General features: G+C 33.4%; 1 protein-coding gene across 1 annotated transcript in view; it reads left to right on the top strand.

Moving 5' to 3' along the window:
• The first annotated feature begins 7,643 nt into the window (after positions 1-7,643).
• The window catches only part of LOC126969198 (myosin-VIIa), a 62,993-nt gene continuing 54,827 nt past the window's right edge, over positions 7,644-15,809 (top strand). The window contains exon 1 of the mRNA XM_050814516.1: positions 7,644-7,880. The gene's annotated coding sequence lies outside the window, so the exon portion shown is untranslated. The remainder of the gene's footprint in view (positions 7,881-15,809) is intronic.

Below are 15,809 nucleotides of genomic sequence, written 5' to 3'. Positions count from 1 at the left end.
GTTGCATACGACCTCCATTATTATTTCGACGTAGACAGAAATAATACGAGTTTTTTCGGCAAAATTTGTTAATCGCTACGTAATACAAATAACATTTGCATATGAAAGGAACTTTAAATGTTGAGCGTATCCTGTTTCATGTCATATTTTAAAAGATTTGTTGAAAATGCAAATATTTAAACAGAATACTTTTTAAAGGATTAAGTCGAGAGTAAAGTGCCTGTAATTTTAAAGAAATAAACATCTTAACTGGTGCCTGTCAATATATTCTTGATAATGTTATGTATGTACATGGGCTCATAAGTGAATTTTCTAGAAACTGTCATCATAACCATAATGTTAACACCAGGTTCAAACAAACTTATTATGCCTACTATTCAGGTAAATCGAGTTAGTAAGTCTTTCAAAAGTATTACGAACTCTTTCATACGTCTAGATAGACTATGACAGCTGTGAAAACGTCGAAAAAAGTGTTTAGAACTAATCTCTATTTTGAGCAATTCACGCACACTAACAGTGTCATACAAATCGCGAGGGATAGACGTAGCTTGTCACGCCCACTAAACTAATATTCCTGGGCTGTTTTTATCGGTTGTCTAACAGCAAGAGACTCTATCTAGACGGATAAATTATCTAAGATTACGAAATTCAAAAGAATTGTAAAAATGTTTGTGTGGTAGAGGTTACTATAACATAAACGACTTTCTTAATGATACCACAGATTGGGATTGGAGCGACCGCAATCAGGTAATTAAATATCAATTTTATTGTACGATATTACATGATAAACATATTTTTACGAAAAAACAGAAGCACGCTGAGTTTCCTGCCCCAGTTCTTCGCAGTTTTGGAATCGGTGGTAGTTTTTGACTTTCAATAAATTATGTCACATCCTATTTTGAATAAAAATATTTGAATTTGAATAGTCATTATCACAGAAGGTAAACATAAGCAGTAGAAAAAGACTTGCAGTTCCAACTTTCAGAATTTATAAAACTAATTATTCATTCATTGGGAAATGTATACAACTCTATACTAATTATTTTTAATTTAATTAATAATAATATAATAAACTCCAATATCATGTAACAGCGCTTTCTTTATATAAATTAAAGCTTCATATTAAGGAAACTTTAATGAAGAAAACGGATTATAAATTCCCGGAATATACAGGTTTGTTTTTTATTCGGCGGATTCACATTAGCAGGTGAATTATAGCTTTTTTCAAAAAAAAAAAATAAAATTGCAACTCTCAAAATGTATTTAAAAGAAGTAACAATTTAAATCAAATGTTTTCTTGTGATTTATAAAAATCAAACAACAATTATCCGTCCAAATTTAAAATGATATTATTTCAATACTTTTTCTTAGATACTTTTCACTAAATTTCCTCTAAACCAAAAAAAACAACAATTATCCGTCCAAATTTAAAAATGATATTATATCAATTATTTTTTTTAGATACTTTTCACTAAAATTCCTCTAAGCCAAAAAAAAACGTTATGAAACTTGGCTTGCTTGCTTAGATTATCTTAAAAACATGACCGTTTTTCTTAGCTCTCTTAAAACGCATAACAACTAGGAACTTATTTCAATGAAACAAAATCAAAGGCACGTCTTCGAGGAGCTCAAACATTTCATAGTTAAAAAAATTTTCGTAATCTGTAGCATATAGAACGCTCGGTAAAATATTTGATCCAATTATATCTATTGTCGTCAATTATTGATAGGCAGGGCGTACATTTACCATCAGCTGAACGCTCTCTTCGTCTCGTCTCTTATTGTTATAAAAAAATACTTGAATAACTCACGGACGAGTAAAAAAAGAAGGACTCCGCGCCGTGATATTAGCAAGCGAAGCACCGTTATGCTAGTGTGTATGCGGGATACTAGTTACACAATTTTTTCTCCCTTAAATTATCATAAATGGCGACAAATACTTATATAGTATCGTTTTTACACTTTTTCACAACGCACGATGGCATTTTTAACCCTGGATCCTTACACTGATTTTACTACATGGGGTGCTGGAGAACCCCAAAGTTTAATGTGGTATATTTTTTTTAAATAATAACAGGCTTCAATTTTTTTTTTTATTAGTACTAATTAGGAACTGAGATCACAAATCAACCTTAAAATCTAGCTATTCTAATTAATTTGAGCATTTTTGGTATACTTTGACTTGGTGCTCCAAGCAAATTGGAATTTTGCACTTGTTGCATTTGGTCTTCGACTTCCGGTCTTTATTTCTCGGACAGAAACCACAACGTCCCTGGGTGTGCTGTCGAATAGTTGGACTTTGATCCTGTATGGGTTTTCTAAGGGTTACGGAAACCACTTCTCGTACATCCCTCCTCAAAGTTGGCTTTTGCAGGCGTTCTTCCAAATGTTCGTTGATGAGTTCATAGCCCAATGTTTTTAAATAGTGCGGTGAAATTTTATTTCTGACTTATTATTTGACTTCGAACATTTGAAAAGTATCCAGGAGTTTATCCCCACACCATTTAAAGGCCTTCTCAAATTTCGAGATAAATCTTGTAAATTTATGTCATCATCAATAGATTCGTCGTTTTCTGCGTTTACATCCGAATTTGAAACCGCAACAATATTGTTATCTGCATCAAAAAGATCATTGTTGTCCGCGCCAGCTAGTCGAATATCTTCTAAAATCCCATCTGGTTCATCGTCAGATTCTTCAGCTATTCGCAAACGATTTATGACGTTTTATTCATTCTCTTCATCTTCGGTTTCCCTATCCAATATGTTTTTATCCATATTATGGTAAGACTATTTCATGATTCAACATCAAATAAAACTTCAAAACACTGCCTTAAATATTATAAAAACATAGTGTAAAACTGTAAAAAATACTTACGATTTTCCTACACTGGGGTGATAGAGCACCCCACAACACACGTGCACTTCTCTTCAGAGCTTTACTGACCAATCAGGAGCAGGTGACTCTAGAGTTAAATACACGGGAGCAGAAACCTGTCCATTGAAAATAAAAAAAGTAATTTGAAAAACAAATACTGCTGGGGTGCTCCAGCACCCCTAGTAGTTTTCTAGGGTTAAAATATTTTATTGAGACGCAAACTAATCTGTCACAGACGATGACAATTCTCATAATGGCCGCCTATTGGTCTGTTGTAGTGTAAGTGTGTGCGTGGGGCTATGTATTTACACGTTAATCGGCTTGTTTTGGTGCTACACTGTTATGTACCTTACATACACACGGACACGGAGTCCTTATTTTTTTTTAAAGTCCGTGGCATAACTATACTAATTGTACCTAAATGAATAAAGAAATTTCATTTCGATTAATACTACTATTTAACCCGACGTTTTTGTACCTTAAACCGACGTTATTGATTTTTTAGCGCAATTCAGATCGTATGGGCCATAGATATATTTTGACAGCATGGACTGACAGTGTCTTCTTTTAATGATTGTTCAAAAACTAGATGATTTTATTTTTCAATTAGATATTTTTTATATTCGCTGATTATAGACGTGTTTAAAGAACCTTTCGTGTGAAATAAAAAATCTCAAATTGGCCCATTTGGGACAACTGAGTCAACTACTATGTGATGATGGAACACACATGTACAGTTTTTTATTTAATTAATTCATAGAATTTAGTACTCTTTCTGAAATTAATTTGACAAGAATTTTTGGACCAATCAAAGTAATTCCACATGATTTTTCAACTTTGAATCGGCGATGGTAGTGGAATTCGTACGTCGTGGAATTTATGCGTGGCAAATTAATTTAGATTTAAATAAAATTTTAAAATAAAGCTATGTCTGGCACATTATTAGCAATGATAAAATGTCTGATAATAAGTTTTTCGAAAACTTTACATTATTTGATAAATAACTTTATTTTTATTTTTTTAATTTTATTTTATTACTTTATTCCTAATAATTATTTGATAATATAATAAAACAAAAAACTTTTCTATAAATTATTTCAAAAATTACTATTTTACCTGTAAAGGTGCCGATAGAACGAGAATGGTAGCATGGTACTCGGAGCGTGCAGCCCCAGGTCCCTAAGTAACACAGGTTAAGCGCGAAGTGATATGTTTTTTTTTCATGAAAATAAGGGATATAAGGGACAACGTATACAGAAAAAGTTTTTAAAATGTATAAATGCCATAACAGACATACGATGAGCTGTTAATTTTTTTATGACATTAAGGGGCGAGACGACCAGGACGTTCAGTCGATGGTAATTGATACGCCCTGCCCATTACAATGCAGTGCCACTCAGGATTCTTGAAAAACACAAAAATTCTGAGCGGCACTACAATTGCGACTTAACATCTCATGTTGAGTCTCATTTGCCCAGTAATTTCACTAGCTACGGTGCCCTTCAGACCGAAACACAATAATGTTTACACATTACTGCTTCCCGGAAGAAATAGCTATGCAGGTGTAGATTATGGGTACCCATAATTTGGTCGGCATCCTGTTCAAAGGAGTGTCCCACTGGTAAAAAATTCGCATAGACGATCAAACCTACGAACGATTATTGTTCGTAGCTTCTTTAACATCAAATGTATAAGATACACGTAAACTTCATTGACTGTTTAATATCCTTTAATTTGGAAGTCACAGTCGCAGTAAACTAATAAATTAACATGAACATGAACATCAACATACATACATACAACATACAACAAAAAATAATAACACTTAAAAGTAAAATTGCCGTACCTATGATGAGGACAAAGAGAGCATTTGCGTCTCCTGTTGTTAAGTGATCACCGCCACCCACATTCTTTTACATACGCGCTTTTTTTGAGGACACACGCACACGGAAGCTCTTTTAACAGCTTTGTTGTACGTATAAGAAAGTTCCTTGAAAACCATACGCAGCAGGTTTGCGGATGATATCCTAATTTATGGCGTTTCGTGCGAAGGTGGAATTCGGTGGCAGGAATCAGGTCAAATAGCTCTTACACAAACACTCTTAAACAACAGGAACAACCCTTGATACATGCGGTAGAAGATACACAATGATGCGATGACCTACGCAACGCCAAGTGATCTAGTCGTTCACAGAATACTGGGTCCCCGACTATTCGAGCAGCTCTGCGTTGCACGCGGTCAAATTCGAGCTTATTTGAGGTAAATCAATTAATATTATCTTAGTATAGAACTAAGTTGCGAGACTTGGTTTTTTAACTTCGACTTCAAAAAAGGGGGAGGTTCTCAATTCGTCGGTATTTTTTTTATGTTTGTTACCTCAAAACTTTCGACTGGGTGCACTGATTTTGATAATTCTTATTTTATTTGAAAGCTGGTGCCTCTCGTGTGGTCCCATTGTAATTTGGTCCAGATCTGACAGTGGCATTCATGAGAAAACCATAAAAGTCTTAAATTTGCTATACATACATATAGTAAAGTGGATGGTTAATTTACGAATAACTCAATATCGCGCCAACCGATTTCGATGATTCTTTTTTTTTTGGAAAGGATATACTTCAAATATATCTTGGTTAGATTCTGATTACGGAATCCATGGCAAAGTAACGGAACTCTTCAATTAAGCGCTTACGTTCAATGCTGCATTGAAAAATGTTGTATATCTAGACATATTTAGACAAATTGTTGGTTAGTATACTTTAAATTCATTAAAAATCTAAAAAAAAAATTTAACGAAAACAACCGCCTTCAAAAACACTGTTCCAAAACAATAGATATAATGTGCACTAAAAAGTATAAAAATAATTGCGTATTTTTATACAATCTAATTAATTAATCTAATTCTAGTTACGATTATTATAATTTTTGGAGTCGGTGTCATCCAAGATAGGTTTGTAACTACATACATAGTTATAGGTGAGATGTGCTTGAGTCGTGAGGAGGCGAGAGGCGAGAGCGGGTCGCGGCGGAAGGACACCGATTCCAAAAATTACAATAACTATAATCGTATCTAGAATTAGATTTATTAATTAAATTGTGTAAAAAAATCGCAATTATTTTTATACTTTTTAGTGCATATTATATCTATTGTTTTGGAATAGTGTTTTTGAAATCGGTTGTTTTTTTGTTAAAAAATTTTTACAAGTTATGGTTTTGATGGCTTTTCATATACTTAATCAATCCACACGGAGTGGTGAATATTTATTTCGGAGTTAAAGGGTTTTTATGGGATGGGATAACATACTTATTTGTTTTGTATTGCAGCAATTGTAAAATACTCCTTTGATTGAAAAGAGTGGCCGTGGAGTTTTTTGTATGTTCTTTTCACGAACTCTACTTTTTCTGAAAATATGGTAGAGTCAGTAATTGAAAGGAGATATTTATAGTGACGATTCGAAAGTGCTTAATATAAGCCTAATTGAATAAAGTTTATTTGACTTTGACTTTGAAATGGGTCACCAAATGAAATAGCATGACTCATAAGTGTCAGTATATCTATTGAAATTTCGTAAAAGTTTGCAAAAAATGTTTGTAGCATTTCTGTTCTTAGTATAAATCCCTGCAGCCGGCCCACGCTCCTTTAAGGGCGTTGATTTTCTCTGAATTGATTCCTTTAGAATTATTTTTGATGTCAGTTCAAACACTGCCACCGCTTCGAAAACAAATGGCGGTCTGAAAGAGAAGAAACGGCGCGAGTAACTCTCGAGTCGAGTCTTTGTACAATATTGTACTTTTAAAAGAGTATCATCTAAAATATTTAACGAAATCAACGATGATGGCATTTTTTATGTCATGCGGAAAAAAAATAGAATAAATTACGACTACGAATGATAATAGTTTGTGTAAGATTTTTCATTAACTACTTATTAATTCTCCACTTTTATTTATGTCATTTCACACTAAATAACTAAGTCACTAAATGTAACTTTGGGACAAAAAGTGTTAATTTATTTATTATGTTTAGGGTAAATCCTTAAGCAAAAAAATTACTTTGATTACTAATACCATTGTTATAAGTAATTGTATTCGACAAAAGTTACAATTAATGTTATACACGGATGTAAAATTGTAATATACATATCTGGGATAAACCTGCGAAATGCGAATTTGTAATGTTAATGGCATCTAATTGACCGCGTGGCATGCTAATTAAACCATATACGTCATAGAATACCTTAGATGATCAATAAATAATGATGGATCATTTATCACTATTTTAAATCATTGCCATCTATTGGAAAACTTGAGAACTGCTCGTTTCAATCAAAGCCTATATTGAAGGCTTTCACGGATCACGCTCAATAATATTGCATTGCTAGAATATTGAAGTGAGTATAACTAGTGAATCTTTTAAACGGTTATTATTTGTTATATAATTAGTTTAATGCATTCTGAAATATTTTGAAATTTTGTCTTTTTAGTAGTTTCTATATGTAGGTTATTTAAGTTAACATTCACCATAACAAAACAAATATTTGTAATGACTCCCTAGATGGCGCTGTCTAAATTGATAAAACAGAACCATATATATTGGAGCTCTAAGAAGTAAATAATAAATAACCCGACTATCTATAAAGATATAACGTAATTTTTAAACTGATGTGTCTTGTTTCATATATAAACACGTTAATTTTAAGTATTTTAAGTTATAGTTGAGGTTATGTTATACCTTACGCAGGTGAAAGTCGATAAAACAGAGCCCCCGGTCCGGTGGGTTCAAGTCGACACTCGACACGCAAGCCATACAGGTAGGTTAGCTATCACGGTTTGTCGCGTTTCGTGGTTCCGTCTGAAGTGTCCGCTTTGATAACCGAATATCGCGAGATGCCTAAGGTTTTGTGACCAGTGGTTAGTGTCTGTGATCACTAAAGTGTTCGTTGTGACCAAGTGTTTGTGATATGACGAGCTCAAGTGCCGCAGAATAGAGGAACAACAGCGGATCTAACGGTAAATTTTTAGTTGACATTGTAACCTGCCTCTGTTTACCTACGGATCAGGTGACTAAAACTATGCCTCTTGTATAATATTACAGAATTTAAACTTCGAATACTTTGATAACACAATAATATGATCCAAATTGTAACATGGCAATCCACGTAGATATGTTTACTCGACAATTTTAGCACCAATGGTGTTAGTTAGTGTATGTTACCGCTCAGTCAACAGTTTCCATAGAAAGCTGTATCTCATTTAGTTGGAATACGAAATGTATTTACCGTTGAGAAAGTCGTAGAATTAACAGGTTGTAATCCAAATTCTTATTATGTTTGGTTTCCTATAAGAATGCACTCTTGTTCGTTTAATGCGTGTGCTACATAAAGGAAGAAGTAAACGATAATTAGCTAAGAATTTCGCAATGTCGTGAGTTGTAGGTATAAGTATGACATAAATTTTAAATGAACATCTTACAAGGAATAATATTCGTTAATGATTGAGATGTACGATTCACAATCGCGGAGCACGCTACACTTTTAATATCACATTTATTAAATGTGGGTAGATTTTTGATGGTTTAACATTTAGATAAAATATGAAGGATCTATATCGAATGTGTGGGTTAAATTTTACAATTAATGCTTTATTTCAGTGAGATAGATAACTGTCTTACTTCATGCAACTAGATAATGCAAACCGAATTAAATTTTCCCCTAAGTTGGAGTATTATCTGTTGTTTAATTTTCCGCAAGTATAGAAAAACCTTGACGGATATTATAATGTAATCTATAAATAAGCTATACAAATATTATGTACAGGTAAACTTTGTGAGGTTGTAGGGGGTAAAAGACTAAGTCTTTAACTTAGTCTTTTAGCCAGAGAGAGCTCAGACTTTACTTACCTATAAGTTAGCTGCTAGCTAACTTATAGGTAAGTAAAGTCTGTAGGTAAAGTAAGAACCTAAGATATCCCAATGCAAAAATCAAGTTCACATTTTATCACAATCGGCTAAGTTTTACGTAAGTAAAGTCTGAGCAAAGATTAAGTAAGCTCTATATATCTCAGACTGAATCTTTTTTTTTTGAAAAGGAAGACAAATGAGCTACTGTTGCAACACCAGAGGAATCACAGGGGCGTTGCTTGCTTTTAAGGAAGGTGTACTTTTTTTAAAGGTACCACTGTCGTATCGTCCCGGAAACACCGCACAAGGAAGCTCATTCCACAGCTTTGTAGTACGTGGAAGAAAGCTCCTTGAAAACCACAACGTGGAAGACTACACATCCAGATAGTGGTGATGATATCCTAATTTGTGGCGTGTCGTGCGAAGGTGGAATTCGGCGGCAGGAATCAGGTGAAACAGCTCTACAGCGGAACACTCCCCGTGATAAATGCGATAGAAGACAATAAAACGACGTCTCTACGCAACACCAGTCTCTGAATACTCTAGAGAAAGCAGTGGCCACCATACCGATGGAAACATCGCGTAAAATAAAGAAAGGATTAATTAAATAAAAGAGTTCGTAAATGACCTTGAAAACCGCGATAAAATAATACCAGTCTATCAATATTCAGTAACTTTCTGACTACAATCTCGTAGTATTTTGTGTGAACGCAGATGTTATTCTTGTATTACCCACAATCAATGCTCGTGTTAAACATAGAGTTGTGTCGTGGTGAGATAATGGTGGAATATGTGCGGCCTTCACATCAGCGCGAACAATGGAAGCGCTTTTCACTATTCCCATAGAAAGTTATCACCGTAAACGATAATTGGTCATATTGATTCTTCATGATGTAATTTTGTATGTACATAAAAAAAAATTGGCAAAAAATAGCGATCGTCACAATTTAAATTCAATAAATTAGAATAAAACTTGAAGTACCGAGAACTAGGCTTCATACAACAAGTCTTAGGTCATTTATACGTCTAGATACATTATGAAAACTTCGAAAGAAATTGGGTTTAGAACTAACTAACTAACTATTTACAGCAATTCGCGCACACTAACACAAAGTGACATACAAATCGCGGGTGTAGACGTAGCTAGTCACGCACACTAAACTAATATTTCTGGCTTGTTTTATCGGTTATCTAATAGCAAGAGACTGTATCTAGATGTATTAATTATCCAAGCAATAAGTAATACGTTTATACAATACTCTGCCGAATGATATTTAAAAATTGTCAATTAATGATAAGTCGGTCTTTTCGCTTATATATAGTATGTTTAAACTTAACATAAAATCTCTTTGGCTGGACTATTTGTATCTGCCCACTTTTGATCACAAATTATATTATATTTATTAAATTCGATCGGGATTATAAATATTTTGAAAAAAAAAATTGTATCATAAAACTATAAATAATTACTCAATAAATATTTTGATTTATTGAAGTGATAATTTCTTATGGGATAGTAAACCGCTTAGTAACGTAACGCGTTACGGCGCCAGTCTGTCTGGCTTCCCTTTCTCTCTCACATACGACAGCGGTAGACAGACCTCCTCTCTCACTCTAACGAGTAACGGTAACTTGTGCAGGATTAAATAATGATACTAATAATGTATATAAACAAAATTAATAAATAATCTTTCCTTACTACTACTAACCAAAGTACTTACTAGTACTAACCAAAGCCTTTCTCAAGTTAAACAATTTCTGTAAACATGAATACAATCAAAGAGAATTTGTCCCATACGAGTCGCCTCCACAAAATTAGTCATTCTTATAGCGGACAATACATACATATATCTATATAGTAAATAGTATTAGAGAATTGTCAATCACTAAGTTTAACACAAGTATAAAAGCCAGTATGTGTAGTGAGGCTTATATAAAAAAATAATTATCAAAATCAGTTCACCTGTCGAAAGTTTTGAAGTAGTAAACATAAAAAAAACATACCGACGAATTGAGAACCCACTCCTTTTTTGAAGTCGGTTAAAAATTCGGATTATATTGATGACTCAAAAGGCTGGGATTACTTAAGTCGAAATAGTATACTATAAGAAAAACATTCATGTTTCTATATCAATTTATTAATTTTTACGAATATAAATCATTTTTTGATTTTATTTTACGAAAGAAAATCTTTAATTTCAGCAAAATATAGCAATAGTACATATGTATTGACAGTGTGATTACAAATAAGTCTCAATTTGTGTTAACATGAAAGTCATACAAAGGAGTTCAACGACCTCCTTAAAAAATAAAAATTACACATTAAAACTATAGGTACTTGCCAATGTTATATTATAACAATTAAACGAGTTATTCTTGTATTTATGTAATTTTATGGAGATCATATACCGTGAGTATCAAGTAAACCTCCTTCTATTCTCGTCTTATATTCTCTTAAGAAACCGTCAAGTTGATGAGTTATGTAAAAATAATCATCTACTACTTTTTAGGGTTCCGTAGCGAAAAGGCAAAAAACGGAACCCTTATAGATTTTCCATGTCTGTCTGTCCGTCCGTATGTCACAGCCACTTTTTTCCGAAATTATACGAACTGTTAAGTTGAAACTCGGTAAGTAGTTTTATTCTGTGAACCGCATTAAGATTTTCACACAAAAACAAAAGATTTTGGGGGTTCCCTATACTTAGAACTGAAACTCAAAGATTTTTTTTCACCAAACCTAAACCTTCAAAAATGATATTGAGGTTTCTAACCGAAAATTGGTTTGAACGAGATATAGCAAGTAGTTTTTTTAAATACTTCGTAACTCGTTTATATTATTTTGAATAAAAATATTTCAATTTCAATACGTGTTTTGCGGTAAAAAACGGCCGTATGTTTTCTTCACGTTAAAATAGAAGATTGATTTTATCACAACTTCAAGAAACTGTAGACTCGAGAGCATATCATTTTTATTTCAACTCCACACTTTCCTGAGATAAAGGGTCTTGACAAACAACAAAGTGATCCTATAAGGGATACGTTTTAAAATTTTAAGGTACGGAACCCTAAAAATCTATTTTAAAATCTAGCTGATACTATTAAGGCGACACTAAATGCCAGCGACCTTGAGCGATATGAGTTCACGGCTGCCGGCCCGCTATCTATGTAACAAAGCCAATATTTTCAAAATTCTTGGGTGGAAAACATTTTATATGCTTACAATCCTCGTTATTCACAACTAATCTGAATAAATGAACCTACACAAAAAAGTACAAGCTATAAGAATAACTTTTCTGAGAGAAGTACCAAAAAAATGCGTCACGCCATGCCTAAAAACTTGTTTAACTTCAAAGAAAAGTGGTAGTTCAAAAAGGCTCGGCAGTGTTAACTATAACCAACAGCAAGCTTTAGCAACCTACAAATAAGAGTTAAGGATATGTGTAACAGGATTAAGTAGTGTTCATAGCTCCAAATGCTATACTTTCACCACAAAACTTGTCTAAAAAAACACCATGTTTGAGTGTTTTCTGCATACTCTTCGCCTTAATAAAAACTTAACGTAACATACATAAGCCTATATAAGTACAAGTATTGTATTGGCGTCCGTCTGTCTAGCATGGCAAAGCTATACACGTAGCATGTCTACAATGAAGTTACATTTATGTCTTATTTACTTATCCATTGAGCCCTTAATGCCTAAAACATTTATTAAAAGTGTAGGAACATAAATTTTAACTAGGTACTTAGAGGAAATTTAAGCAAGAATTTGCCTGTGAAATCGTTCCAGACAGAACTCCCCCAGGTTTTACAACCTAGATCAACGAACAGGACGTTCAGCTTATGGTAATTGATACGCCCTGCTTATTACAATGCAGTGCCGCTCAGGATTCTATAAAAACCCAAAAATTCTGAGCGCCACTACAATTGCGCTCGTCCCCTTGAGACGTAAGATGTTAAGTCTCATTTGCCCAGTAATTTCAGACCTTCAGACCGATACACAATAATGTTTACACATTACTGCTTCACGGCAGAAATAGGCGCCGCTGTGATACCCATAATCTAGCCGACATCCTGTGCAAAGGAGCCCTCCACTGGTAGGGTCACTGTGTATATATTGTAAATGAAACGATTTGTAAAACGATGAAGTTGTAAATGTTTATTTAAAAGAGTGCTAATGAGTTTCTTGCCACATCGCATTAAAACTCAACCTTTTCCGATGTTTTTGTAAATGTAAAAAGAAAACTTTTTACATTACTTTATGTTAAGTGTCATTTCCATGACACACATCACTATAGTGAATTGATTTGCAGTGATGCTGTCTCGCTCGTCTCGACATAATTACTGAATGACAAAATGCATTTATTTATACAGAAATAAAAAACATATATATACTAGAACAATGAAACTAAAATTAAAAACCTGAAATATTGAATTAGAATTCTTAAGTCAGAGAAGAACTTTCCGCCCAGCACAGTTAGATCCTTTTTTGCCCTGTTCTTCCCCAAGGGGCAGAAAAAGAATAGGGAAGATAAAGGGCCAAGGGTATCGTAAGATGCAACTTAGGGCATTTAAACAGGATGCCGTCTACATTTGAGTGGCGCTTTTATCTGCCGTGAAGCAGTAATGTGTAAGCATTAATATGTTACAGTCTGAAGGGCGCCGTAGCTAGTGAAATTACTGGACAAATGAGACTTAACATCTTAGTGCCACTCAAAATTTTTGGGTTCTTCAAGAATCTTCAACGGCACTGCATTGTAATGAGCAGAGTGTATCAATTACCAACAGCTGAACGTCCTCACGTCTTGTGCCTTATTGTCATACGAAAAGATCCTGAGTTCGTGAAGAAAGTGAAAACCAAATGTGGCGTGGTGCTGTAACTGGCGAGAGGAATACAAATCATCGATACCTGATCGGTGTGTGATACTACTTTCTCTCCAACGCCACACCTCAGGTCGGAACTCGATTTTACAAACACGTGCTTATATGCGCTCACCATAGCGGTGTAGAAAATCTTTACGTCACCGAATTTCGTTTGTATCAAAATAGTTAGAGCGGAAAATTCACACTAACTTAATGTCAGCCACTTTCATTGTGGAGGTTGTATTTAACAGTAGGCAATGACGTTGTCAGCAGTATTATAAATAATTTGTTATTTTTTAAAGTGATAACCCCCACTTGTCGGATTCATTACACAAATTAAATTTGAAAACAAAATTATGGCCGTGCGAGCGCTCTTTCCACTGAGCCAACTGTTCAAGTATCGTTGATAAATCTTGTAAGTCTTGTTCAACTCTCAGGTTTTGGCTTCAGTATTATCAATATTATTTATTATCTGTGAAAATGCTGGTAATGACAATTAATAATATTTAAAAAATATTGTATATTTTTACTAACCATACATCTCATTGAAAAGTCGGCTTAAGCATATACGTAAGGCTCGGATGTATAAGAAGAAACTCAGTAGTCTTGTTAATATAAATGATTTTAATACTCATTCTAGAAATAAATAATATAAATTATTGTTTAAAAAAATATAAAAGAACGCTATTAAATGTAGAAATAATCTTGAAACATGGAAAACCTTGGCATGGCTAATCATGCTTGCTTATATAGGATTGCTTGTGGCGGCGTCACGGATAGGGTCGTTGCCCTCTCGAAGATATTATCAGCGAATACCAAAGTATTGCTGTTTTCGAATTTGAAAATCGTTTTTCATATTTAAGTTAAACTTATTTGCGCTATAAGCTAAAACTCTGTCATTTTAATAAATGCAATGTAAAGTTATTCCATGTTTAAAGTTACTTCTCTCTGTCATATACTTTAAATAACTTTACTTCACGTTTATAAATAACACAGTAAGACTTTTAATTTCGTACATAAATGCCTGAACAGCTAATATACTATTGCATAATAGTCTTACTGCATTTCAAGTAGGCTTTATTGTTCCGCAGCCAATGAGTCAGTAAGTAAGTATAGACCACGTGTCATTGACTCCCCCTGTAAGGCTTCGTAACAAATGCATCTTGTTATAATTATTGAAAATTGTTCAATGGTTTATTTAAAATGGGATTAGTGCTTGTATACTACTATTACATTATTAGATTTATGAATGAATGAATGAAAACTTTAATAACAACAAACACAAACCACACAGAATAATACAACTAAAAAAGATTTAGAGGTAAAAAAAATAATTAAAAACTTATATCATAAAAATATGCAAATGATAAAAAAAACAAATGTATGCATAATATTATAGTGATTATCTTAATTTAAAAGTACTGTGCAGCAGTTATTGTTATCAAAAGGAACTGACTCAGCATTATGCCGCATTGGAATAATACCAAAACAGCGCTGATTTTCAGCAGCCCCCAGGTGACCCATTGAGTAACTACTATTGTTAAAAAATAAATTTAGTTTTATGAAAGGTTCCATAATATTAGTCTTAAAGATGAAAATTTGAAATTAGGTTCTACTTGTTCAGAATATTACATAAATATACATATATAAATATTAAAATAATAGCAATTTTAGAAATATTTGCAGAAACAAACTAAAACTTCGATCCCGATAATTTCATTGATCTAAAGTGTGTTCAGTTAATGAAGAAAAACGCGGACTACCTTCGTCATTGGTAAATATTGACATAATAATTCTCAGACTTACATATGAGTGATAAGTGCTTGAGTTATAACCATAGACTAGTGTAGAGACGAAATGACAGCGCGAAAATGCGTGACAAATTTCAATTTTAAATGTGTATATTATTAAATTGTGGTTATCTAGTTATAATTTCGAACTACTTTGGAGCTATTTTTTTATGACAATAAGAGACAAGACGAACAGGACGTTCAGCTGATGGTAATTGATTACAATGCAGATTGCAGTGCTGCTCAGGATTCTTGAAAAATCCAAAAATTCTGAGCGGTACTACAATTGTGCTCATCACCTTGAGACATAAGATGTTAAGTCTCATTTGCCCAGTAATTTCTTGACTGACTCAAAATACATTTATTTATACAGAAATAAAAAAATATATA

The sequence above is a fragment of the Leptidea sinapis genome, chromosome 17 (assembly GCF_905404315.1).
Source record: "Leptidea sinapis chromosome 17, ilLepSina1.1, whole genome shotgun sequence".
NCBI lineage: Eukaryota > Metazoa > Arthropoda > Insecta > Lepidoptera > Pieridae > Leptidea > Leptidea sinapis.
This window is presented reverse-complemented; position numbering and strand designations above follow the sequence as displayed.